General features: G+C 48.8%; 1 protein-coding gene across 1 annotated transcript in view; it reads left to right on the top strand.

Annotated features, from left to right (window-relative positions):
- The first annotated feature begins 1532 nt into the window (after positions 1-1532).
- cdh11 (cadherin 11, type 2, OB-cadherin (osteoblast)) overlaps positions 1533-11873 on the top strand; it is a 94904-nt gene continuing 84563 nt past the window's right edge. The window contains 1 exon segment of the mRNA XM_079248477.1: positions 1533-2003. The gene's annotated coding sequence lies outside the window, so the exon portion shown is untranslated.

Genomic DNA, 11873 nt, shown 5'->3' with positions numbered 1-11873 from the left:
AGAAAGTACCAACATATTTACATGTAGCAATACAACACTCGGATCCTGCCGCGGGCACGACCTGCCCTGCCGCGGGCACGACCCGCCCTGCCGCGGGCACGACCCGCCCTGCCGCATGCACGACCCGCCCTGCCGCGGGCACGACCCGCCCTGCCGCGGGCACGACCCGCCCTGCCGCATGCACGACCCGCCCTGCCGCGGGCACGACCCGCCCTGCCGCATGCACGACCCGCCCTGCCGCATGCACGACCCGCCCTGCCGCGGGCACGACCCGCCCTGCCGCGGGCACGACCCGCCCTGCCGCGGGCACGACCCGCCCTGCCGCATGCACGACCCGCCCTGCCGCGGGCACGACCCGCCCTGCCGCATGCACGACCCGCCCTGCCGCGGGCACGACCCGCCCTGCCGCATGCACGACCCGCCCTGCCGCGGATGAAGTTGCTCGTTAAATATGAAACTAGGAAAGCACTCAGAGCGGAAACCTTCGCCAAGCACGATGTTAAAGAATCCTTTTAAAACATTCCTGGATCCAAACGGTGATCCGGATCACCTCCAGAATTTAATCACTTCTTCATTTTCACATTTCCAACAACTCTTGAAGTTTTTATAAAAATCCATCCGTAACCTTTTGAGTTATCTTGAGCACAAAGACGGCGGTAAAAACATCACCTGGTGGAGGTAACAACCGGGTTCATTGCACATAAAGCAGACATCGCCCCCCTGCAGTGATCCCTCCCCACTGCAGACGTGTTTCTCCTGGAGGATGGATGGACCTGCCGAACAAGAAGTTTTTTCTTGTTCTTGCAGCCTCGAGAACAAGAACTCAGTTCTGGCTTCTCATGGAGGATGGGTCAAGCTTTAGTCCACACCAGGCTCCGGGTCGCAGTCTGCAGAACTGATTTATCAGCAACTCGCTCAAAAAGATTCATCAATTAAATGTTCAGCTTGAGTGAAGTGATGATGACATTCTTCTTCTTCTTCATCTTCAGGAGGGTTGATGCTTAAAATGGGTCTTCTAAACCATCTAGTGAGGAATGAGAGTTTGGGACACCCCCCTCCACTTCTCTGATTGGCTGCACATGAGACTGTGCACGTGCTCTGGCAGGGCTGGAAGCTTCCTGCAGCCAATCAGAGAGGAGCAACTGTTGCATTCATTCAGCCTCCTGTGGGGCTGCTGCCTCAGTCTGGGTACAGATCTGAAAAGGTTTTAGAATGAAGGAAAGAAAGAGCTTGGACCTGCATTAAAGCTTCTTTAGAGGAGTTTAAATGTGGGATCAGGTGTGTGGAGGCAGAACCAGGATCTCCCCGCGTCTGTTTAACGTTCCCTGCATCAATATATGATCACTGAAACAACCCAAAACATATAGAGAGTGAGAAGAGAGGGAGGGTTCCTCTAGTTTCCAACGCCCTCCATCGGCAGCGACGACGCTCTCTCCCTCCCCTCTCCTCCCCTCCTCTCTCCCTCTCTGGTCGCTGCCGTTGCGCACCCGCTCCCTTCCCCTCACACCGCTTCTGAGGCTCTTGGAGGGAGGACGGATAAACGGCGCTGACGGAACCGGATTAGAGACCCGACAGAGGGAGGGATGCTACGGTGATTTCCCAGCTTTTCTTCCTCCTGCACCCTCCTCTTCCTCACCACCTCCGCATCACTTCCATTCCGGGACCTTATGAAGACGCACGGCTGCTCAGTCTTCTCTTCTTTCTGTTTGCATCTCTTTTGAAGGCTTTTCTCCCTGAAATCTGCCCGCTTGGTTCGCTGCGTTTTGCCTCTCCGCTCCACTGGAAGCAACTTCATTCTGCTCTGATTTACAAAAAAAAATCCCTTCTTAAGCAGACAAACAAACAAACAAACAAACAAACAAACAACAACACCGGGCTTTCCTTCAGTGGATGTGTTGGACATCTGGGAAAAGAAGCAATACTTGTGGAGAGAAGAGACCATTTTCCTCTGGCTTGTATGTTTTGGGGGATTTCGTTGCGCGCGGAGTCTCACTTCCACAAAGGTAAGAAAAGGTTTAAGTTGCAGCGGTGAAATCCTGCATTTCTCTCATCAGCAGTCGCGTTCAGTTGTTTTTCTCTGGTTTCCATCAGTCTCCTCGTGTTCTGAACGTCTGTTGGGGCTTTGAGGGCATTAAAAAGGCAACCAAGAGGAACGTTCCGGCTCCCGGGATGCCGGGGATCAGATTAGATTCTGGATTAAACCATGTTGTCACACAAACGTTGCACATACATTTTGTTATTGTCAGAAGACGTGGGACTTTGGGGTGTGTGTGTGTGTGTGTGTGAGTAAATGTGGCTTTAGCAGCAAAGCCCGCGGCGCCTTTGCGCATTGAGCTGCTGACATCCCGCAGGTGTGTGCGCAGCGCAGACCTTCCCAGACCTCTGGGCCCCTGCATGTCTCTCAGATCGGTGCGCTTTTTACTGAACACGGTCTGTATTTCGTGTCCTTTCTGGCGCAGTGTGTGGCATATATTTGCGCTCATTCCCTGCGCCCCAGCGAGCGCATCTGGCGCGTTTGGAATCCGAACGCGCGCGTCCTTTTGCCGTCTCGGCTTCTTCCCTGCGGCTCCAGGGACGCAGAACTTTCCCACCAGGCCTGATGTGGGTCCGGCAGCAGTGCCACAAACACAGTGGCGTGGATGTCTAAAGCCTCCGAAGTGTTTGCGTCACTTCTCATCTCCTGTTTGACCAATAAAAGATTTTTCCCGGTTTAGATTTTAGATTTCAGATCTTATCTTCACACCAGTAATCATCACTTGGTGGAATTATAATTATGTTAAAAATCCCCAGAGAGCCAGTCAGGTTGGAAATTCGTGCTGAATCCTTCAGATGCGCCTTTCCTCTCCTGGATCACCTGCCCGCAGCGGCACGCGGGCTCACGCGGGTCCGTCCGCTCTCCAAGCCTCCCTGTAGACCACACCAGACCAGATCCGCTTCCTTAGACTGTTCCACACCAGACCAGATCCGCTTCCTTAGACTGTTCCACACCAGACCAGATCCGCTTCTTTAGACTGTTCCACACCAGACCAGATCCGCTTCCTTAGACTGTTCCACACCAGACCAGATCCGCTTCTTTAGACTGTTCCACACCAGACCAGATCCGCTTCTTTAGACTGTTCCACACCAGACCAGATCCGCTTCTTTAGACTGTTCCACACCAGACCAGATCCGCTTCCTTAGACTGTTCCACACCAGACCAGATCCGCTTCTTTAGACTGTTCCACACCAGACCAGATCCGCTTCTTTAGACTGTTCCACACCAGACCAGATCCGCTTCTTTAGACTGTTCCACACCAGACCAGATCCGCTTCCTTAGACTGTTCCACACCAGACCAGATCCGCTTCTTTAGACTGTTCCACACCAGACCAGATCCGCTTCTTTAGACTGTTCCACACCAGACCAGATCCGCTTCTTTAGACTGTTCCACACCAGACCAGATCCGCTTCTTTAGACTGTTCCACACCAGACCAGATCCGCTTCTTTAGACTGTTCCACACCAGACCAGATCCGCTTCTTTAGACTGTTCCACACCAGACCAGATCCGTTTCTTTAGACTGTTCCACACCAGACCAGATCCGTTTCTTTAGACTGTTCCACACCAGACCAGATCCGCTTCTTTAGACTGTTCCACACCAGACCAGATCCGCTTCTTTAGACTGTTCCACACCAGACCAGATCCGCTTCTTTAGACTGTTCCACACCAGACCCGCTTCTTTAGACTGTTCCACACCAGACCAGATCCGCTTCTTTAGACTGTTCCACACCAGACCAGATCCGCTTCTTTAGACTGTTCCACACCAGACCAGATCCGCTTCCTTAGACTGTTCCACAGACACCAGACCAGATCCGCTTCTTTAAACCGTTCCACAGACACCAGACCAGATCCGCTTCTTTAAACCGTTCCACAGACACCAGACCAGATCCGCTTCTTTAAACCGTTCCACAGACACCAGACCAGATCCGCTTCTTTAAACCGTTCCACAGACACCAGACCAGATCCGCTTCTTTAGACTGTTCCACAAACATCAGACCAGATCCGCTTCTTTAAACTGTTCCACAGACACCAGACCAGATCCGCTTCTTTAAACCGTTCCACAGACACCAGACCAGATCCGCTTCTTTAAACCGTTCCACAGACACCAGACCAGATCCGCTTCTTTAGACTGTTCCACAAACATCAGACCAGATCCGCTTCTTTAAACTGTTCCACAGACACCAGACCAGATCCGCTTCTTTAAACCGTTCCACAGACACCAGACCAGATCCGCTTCTTTAAACTGTTCCACAGACACCAGACCAGATCCGCTTCTTTAAACCGTTCCACAGACACCAGACCAGATCCGCTTCTTTAAACCGTTCCACAGACACCAGACCAGATCGGCAATGCTTTTGCTCCGACATGAACAACTGTGGATGGACAGAGCAGCTGCTGGTAGACAGAGGGAACCATGGGTGTATAATTTGGACATCTGCAATTCTGCTGGGGGGGGGGGGGGGGGGGGGGGGGGGGCTGTTGGTGCCGTGTTCTCTTTGGTATTCATGGCACAGCAAAATATTTCTGTTCTCAAGCAGGCAATAATCTCCTCCTCTCAGCTCTCCGTCCTTCTGTCTCCCACACTGTTGCTCTGACTTGTCTCCCCTACCTTTACTCACCCTTTTGCTTTTCACCACCTCCCCCCCTCCCTTCCTCCTCTCTGGCCTTAACCCTCCCTGGTCCTGTGGGAGCCATTGAGAAAATCATTTGCTGCTGTTCTGTGTTATTTGACGGCGTGTTCTCACCAGCCTGACTGGTTTAACAAAACTATTGCGACACTTTTCCCAAAAAGTCCACAGAAGTGGATCCATCTGAAGCCGGAGCTCCAGGTTTGGAGGGATGGAAAATGAGGTTCATGAAGACATGAAAAGCTCTTTTGAACTCTGTAGTTCACAGTGTTGTGGCTTTCTCCCACGTTTGCTTGTCATGTGGTGGCGTTTCAGACAGTTTAGTTGGATTTTTTGCACTTTGCCAACAAGAAAAGCAGAATTCCCCTTTTCTTTGTTTCTGAGTTGACATTGTGGTTCGGAGGCCACTTCAGACGCATCACAGGAGAAGAATGTCCCCGTTTCTTTTCTGGCTTTCACTGCCTGCTTTTGTTAGCCACAAAACTCAACATTAGCGTTCCATCTTCAGGTCTTTTCTGTTTAAATAGCATCAAGAGAAAGAATCTGCTGAAGTTCAGGTCTGTGTGTGAAGGAAGAGCTGGAGGCTGAAGATGTGCAGGGGAGACGAGGTGAAAGGAGGAGAGGGGGGGGGAAACAACGGAGGCAGGCGATCAGAAGATCAGAGCTGCGACGAAAAGAGCGTGACTCCCATTACGCTGCGAGGAGGCAGAGGAGAGGAGGGCGGCGTGACTTCTGTTTGGAGAGACCTGCAGTGTGTTCAGTTAGTGACGTGAGGAAGTGGGGGTTTAACGTCTGCCAAGGCCAGTGGTGTCCTTCCACCAGCACATGTCTGAGCTGTACGCAGAAACCTGGCTGGGATGACGGACGGAAGCAGGGTGGGCGAGGTGTTCGCCGACGTTCAGCCCAGATAATCCCAGAAACTGATCAGAAGTTTGTGCTTCAGACTTTAGTTCCTGATGCAGGAATAACCTCAGGTAAACATCGGGGTCACAGAAAACTTCTGAAAGCTTTTCTGTTAAAGTTAATCTGCATTCTGAGGATGTCAGTGATGGATGAGCCTCCTTAATGTGGATGAATATGTCCGGAACACCACGGATTCCCAGATGTGTTTGCTGAGATTAGCAGAGTCCAGGTTAACAGCTGCACCCCCCACCCCTTTACATTAAGACTAAAGCCATTATTTAAGCTTCCACAGTCGACACGTCCACATTCCTGATTACCATAAAATCTCCCAACAGCAGCAAATAAAACGGCTTCAGCTGAAGGAAAGAGTTTAAAAGGTCGACTTGGACCATTTTATTACACTGTAATATGTTATTCTTTTTAAACTATATTTTAGGCTCAAACTGGAAAGTTTAACAGTAATTTAAAGGAGGAGTGGGGATAAGAGGAGGAGGGGAGATGTGGAATGAACAGCAGAGGAGGATGCGAGCAGCAGCGTCTCCAGGTGACGACAGAGGGAGCTGTTGGGCTGCGCTGCGCCTCTCCTCGCCTTATTTTCCTTCTTTCTGCCTTTTCTTTCTAATTCTTACCAATCTTTTCCTCTCAGAGGGCCAGTCAGGGAGACGGAAAGGCAGTTAGGCTCCCTGGGGACGCAGGATTCAATCTGCACGCCTCAGACTGCCTCTCACACACACATGCAGTGTGTCTGGATAAGCATGTCCACTGTGACTGGTCTCTGCTGCCTCCACATTCACGTTACCTCCCAGAGAGGAGGATCAGGGTGGCGGGGGGGGGGGGGGGGGGGGCAGACTCCGGACAGGCTGTACTTTCTTTCTTCAGCTCCCTCCGCACCAGTTCAGGCGGCGTGATGGGAAGCCAGGTACACCAGTTTATATTTTCCTCTGGCAGCACAACCGGATCGGAACTCTAATCCTGAATCTCAAGCAGATTAAATGACAGAGTCCGTAATTAGTGTTTTTGACCTCGACTCCGTTGCCTCCCCCGCCGGGGAAAACAACCAGTGGTCCATTTGTCTGCGTTTCACGGGGAGGGGGAAAGATTTTCTGCTTTTTACATGTCAGGAAGGCGCAGACGACACAGGTGGTTCAGTGTTGTTGACATAGTTCCCCGTCGGTAATGGCTTTAGTTTCCTCGGCCTCCAGCTCCCACTTTGTATGCCCCCCCCCTCACCCATCTCCTCTTCCTCATGTGGTTTCAATTAGTCCTCCTCTGTCCCACATGCCTGAAATCTTGAAATGAGCGTGCAGAGAGATGCAGCTCACACACGCCTTGTGTTTTAGTGGCTGGGGGCGATGGCCGTAAACGGAGGACAATGACTTCATGAAACAGCAGCTGAAGTCGGTAAAGTGGAGGAAAAAAGCTTTTCATTTGCAGGATGGGAACAAACTAGTCGCCCAGTGATTCAGGAACGTCCCGAAAGCTTGATGTGAAAAGCAAAGTCACATTGAGGTCATGTGGACGCTGCAGCAGACCAATCAGACGCCTCCGTACGGGAACACAAAGCTGCAGATGAAATGTTGCTCCATCAGTCCTGCAGACTCCAGCGTCACGACCCGCGTGACCTTTTCTGAGCGTCGGCAGGTGGCGAGGCCGCCGCGTCACGGCAACGACGGTCTGATCTGGATCGATGTTAACTCAGGATTAATGAGTGATTTTATTGATCTCAGAACTGATGATCAGAATATGGAGCGGACAGAGAGATCGATTCAACTACAATGAAAATGGATTTCTCCAAACAGAAAATAAAAATTGATCTGTGTGTGTGTGTGTTAGCTCATGCAGAAAACGCATGCCTATATGTGGAGGCAGTAATGTGATTTTGCAGGTGTTAAGTGTGTGTGTGTGTGTGTGTGTTTGTGTGCAGACGTGTAATCAGTTTTCGGTGCAGTCAGGTGGTTTTTGGTCTCATGACAACAGTCACATGAAAAACAGCAAAGCCAGCTGTTTTTTTTTTATCTTCCTGACCAGTTTTATCTGCATTCCTGCTTCAGCGGCGGGAAAAGAGACGCTGGAAGCTCTGAAGACGAGGGATGAAGGTCGAGAAGGAACTTTTAGATTCCTTCGTAGTTAGTTGGGATTGTTTTCAGCAGGAACTTTGAGGTGATCTTAAACACCAATTAATAATTCACAGCTGAAAAGGCTTCTGGTTTGACAAGCTGGTGTGGAGAACGGAGCCAGTGAGGGGGAAACAAAGACGGGGAGGAAGAGAGGCGACGTTCTGCGTGCGGGTCAAGGAGAGATTTAATGAGTCGTTTGCTTCTCATTATTCAGTATAATAATTAACTGTGTGCCGTGTGTGTGTCTGTGTGTGTGTGTTCATTTTTCCCCTCTTTCAACCACCAGTAAAGCGGTCATTCATACCGGCATCTTTCGCACCACTTTTTTTTTTTATTTAAATGTATTTTTTGTTGTAAAAATCTCTGCAGCAGCAGACAAAGCTTCCAGATCCTCCTGGTTCATCAACAACTTGAACTGTTTGTTTATCAGCCACCAGCCTCCGTCATGTTCAGCCCTCCTTCACTCTCCATCATTCATCTCCTCTTAGCTCGCCCCACACACACACACACACACACACACACACACACACACACACACACACACACACAGGTGTGAGTGTGTGCTTACAGCTGCGCTGTGTTGATGATTACCATAATTAACGTGGTTATGTTAATTGTGGTGGGCTGATTTTGCTGATGGAATACATTAGTAAAGGTGAACTAGATGGACAGCCAGCCAAGGCCTGAAGCAATGGTGTGTGTGTGAGCGTGCGTGCGTGTACATACAGTGTTGCCTGAAAAACTCGTGCATGATCCCGGCAGACAGATCTGTTCCTAACAGGTGTGAATCTCCTGTAAACAGAGTTTATTTTGCAGCGCGTGCTGACACAGACACAGCGGGTGAAACTGGACGCTGAACACACACACACACACACACACACATCCTCGGTGTCCAACCCAAAAAGCTACTTCAGCAAAGCGCTTATCTGATTGTGAGCAGGGTTAGACAGAGGACTCTGCATCGGCGTGTTGGATGAACGGACAAATAAACGGAAATCGTGTCAGAAATCTGAAAACTTCGGCGCCGCGACCTCCAGGTGTCCCAGAGCAGTTTTGTTATGTGATCATCCTCACACACAGGATTAGAAGAAGAACTGGATGACAGTGCGGACAGAAAATGCTGCGTAACGAACGCTGAACGTGCCGCTTGCAGGCAGAAGGCCCGGCGAAGCCGCCCGTCTGACGTCCGACTTTTCTTCCATTCCTCCATTATTTCTACATTTTCTGCAGTATGTGCAGCTTCCCGTGGAGAGATGAGGAGTCAAAGTGTTCAGATAACTGCTGAGTCATGTTGATTTGGCTGCATCGTCGTGTTTTCTGTTTCCTGACACACAGAACCGTCACTGTTCAGCTGTTTAGCTTTAAGTCAAGTCTGGGAATAATGTTTTAATCATTTACTTCCTGGTTTCAGTTTGGAGACTGAGCCGACCTTTGGATGGCCAAGTCCATCAGGTCTGAAGCCCCCCCCCCCCCCCCCCTTCACTGTGTCTGTTATCACTTCCAGCGTGAAGCCGGCGAGGCCTCCGCTTGATGTCAGAGCGAAGCTTTGATCACGCTGGGACTTATCTGCTGGTTCTCATCCTCTCCTGTCTTCTCCTCTCACTAAACCCCCCCCCCCCCATATCTTCTCCATTCCTTCGTTTTTTCTTCCCCTTCTCTCTTATATGTCTCCAATTTATCCCCCCCCCCCACTGTCCTTCCCAGTTGCTACCCATCTCTGCCCCTCTTATCTTTAATTTGCCGACACAACAACATGAAAAAACCCAACAAACCTGCATGACGGAAACATTTCCGAAGGTCTTGACTGAGAATTGCATCATATTAGTCGATCTGTTGCTTCTGAACGCGAGGTTTGCTGAATTAACCACTAAATGGGATGAACGGTGTGTTTGATGCATGTAAGTGTGTGCACCAGTAGCACCAGTAGGACCAGTATGCCAGTGCTTCAGCTGTGTGAATATGAAGGTGTGACCCAACAGACAACAGTGGCTCTGACATTTTTGGACCTGCACACACCGTTGTGATGTGTGTGAGGTTGTGTGATGATGCTGCAGGGACAAATGATGGCCAACTGGTGCGACAGCAGACAGAAAGGAGATAAAACTGGACATGTGACCGTTCCTGCATTACTTTCCCTCCTTGTTCCTCCTGGTTGTCCTCACACCCCCCCATCTTTCTTCTGATTTTTCCCCATCTTTCTCCCTTTTCTGTACTTTCTCTGTAATTCCGTCTCCCTCTCGCCGTCCATGCTTCATCGACCGTGACGCCTATAATGGTGTAATATGATTGAATATGACTGTTGCTTCTTCATTGAACAGTATTAATTTCACTTCTTTTTCCATGCGAGCAGCTCGACTGCAGTAGATTTCTTCGCCGGCTGTGCTTTAATCCCTGACCATGACTCAGAAATTTATAGAGCATCATTTATATGAAGCAACATCCCTTTTTCTTTGGCGACTTGTCATCTTCCTAAGTTTCTTCCTTTTCTTTGCTGCATCTGCTCGTCTCCTCTCTTATGTCTCGCTTTTCTTTTTAAGTCGGCTCCATTTCCCTTTCCCTCTCTGCCTTTATCTCTCTCCTGCGTCGTCGCTTTAGGTTTCAGCTGCAGCTGTGACTGCGTTGACCTTTTCCAGTGAAAGAAGAGCGACAGATATAGCCTCCTCTAGGATTGGCTAATTGTTATTTTGCTATAGTTATATATAGAGAGGAGAAAGGGCTGATATGAGGCAGATTCACCAGCCTCCAGTCACTGACTCTTCTCCTCACTCTGCGGCTAATCCATGTGTGAAATAAAAATTAAAACAAAGTTTAAAGCGTGATGGGAATGTGAATGCTTCAGCGTTTATCCAACGTGGCGCCACAGGACCTTTTCTAAGAACTGCCGTTTGCATATTTTGTCATTATTGTCTGAACAGGCTTTACATGAGTTATGAAATATTTACCTTCCTGCAGATTATTGGTTTTAAAACAACAACAATTCCTCTTCTTTAGCTCCGTTTTTCCCTACAATATTTGTGTTTATGTAGCGATATCGGATTCACCACAGTCATGTGACGTTAGCAAAGCAAATTCCCCTCACAGTTTATTTTCTGCTGGCAAGGTTGAACAAATGAGGTGACTGTGAGGGTGCTGAAGCTGTGTGACACTGATGTCTCCATGCATGTGTTTCCACATGTAATGGTAAAGCTGACCAAGCAAGGTCAGTGTGTAATCTGTGTGTTGGTGCGCACCTTTCCATGCACCTGGGCATCACCGGTGCAACAAATAAAACTCCTTTCAGGCAGTCTGTCTGCATGAGTCCATGTCATCTAAAAAGGTGAGACGTGCAAGGTCGCCCATGCTTTGTGTGTGGCTGTATGTGTGTGTTTGGATGTTTGTTGGCTTTGTGAGTTGAGACCAAAATTAAACCCAAATAAATGAATTATAGTGGGTGCACGGTTGCTGCTGAAGGATTAGGAGACTGCAAGGTGGATGCAGTGTCCAGAAAATCCCTGCTACTGTTCTGTATAAGAGGAGAATGCAGCTGTGTGTGCATGACGGGACGCACATGGAGCTAAGAAGATCGCTGCTCGTCCAGACTGCTGTTTTCACCTTTCAGATCGGAAAACAGTGCAGATGTTTTATTCACAGAGCACACTGGTAATTTATTCAATGAGCCACGCCACCAGTATTCAGCAGAAAGTAAAGCAGTGAGAGTCGAGTGTCACTCAGTTCAACTCTCAGGAAGAAAGAAAGGAAATATATTGTTCTGATATTTGTGAGGATTTCCAGTTTCTTTATATTTCAGATTAAATATCTTCAGTTTGTCAAAGTCAAACTTTGAGTTTGAAGAATCAGTTTGAGCTCCTAATGTGATGAAGAAGTGTTGGTGTCTACTTGGGATGTTTGATACTGGCTCATTTTCTTTCTAACATATCAGATATACCAATTTTTGCCCAACTCCTGATTTCCAAAGCCGATAATATTGATCAGTACTGATATATAGTCTATGCGGTGTGATGATGTCATGACGTGTGTGCTGATTAGGGGTGGGAAAATCGAATATCGGGATGTTTTGTTTCACAATTTTAATTTTCTTTTTGTTAAAAATCGATTTTTTTTAAATAGATAAAAATAATCCATTATAAAATTCTTGTCATTTTTATTGTTTTTATTTATCTTATTCTTGTCTTTTTGGGTATTATAGCAGT

The sequence above is a fragment of the Telmatherina bonti genome, assembly GCF_933228915.1.
Source record: "Telmatherina bonti genome assembly, chromosome: 11".
Taxonomy (NCBI): domain Eukaryota; kingdom Metazoa; phylum Chordata; class Actinopteri; order Atheriniformes; family Telmatherinidae; genus Telmatherina; species Telmatherina bonti.
This window is presented reverse-complemented; position numbering and strand designations above follow the sequence as displayed.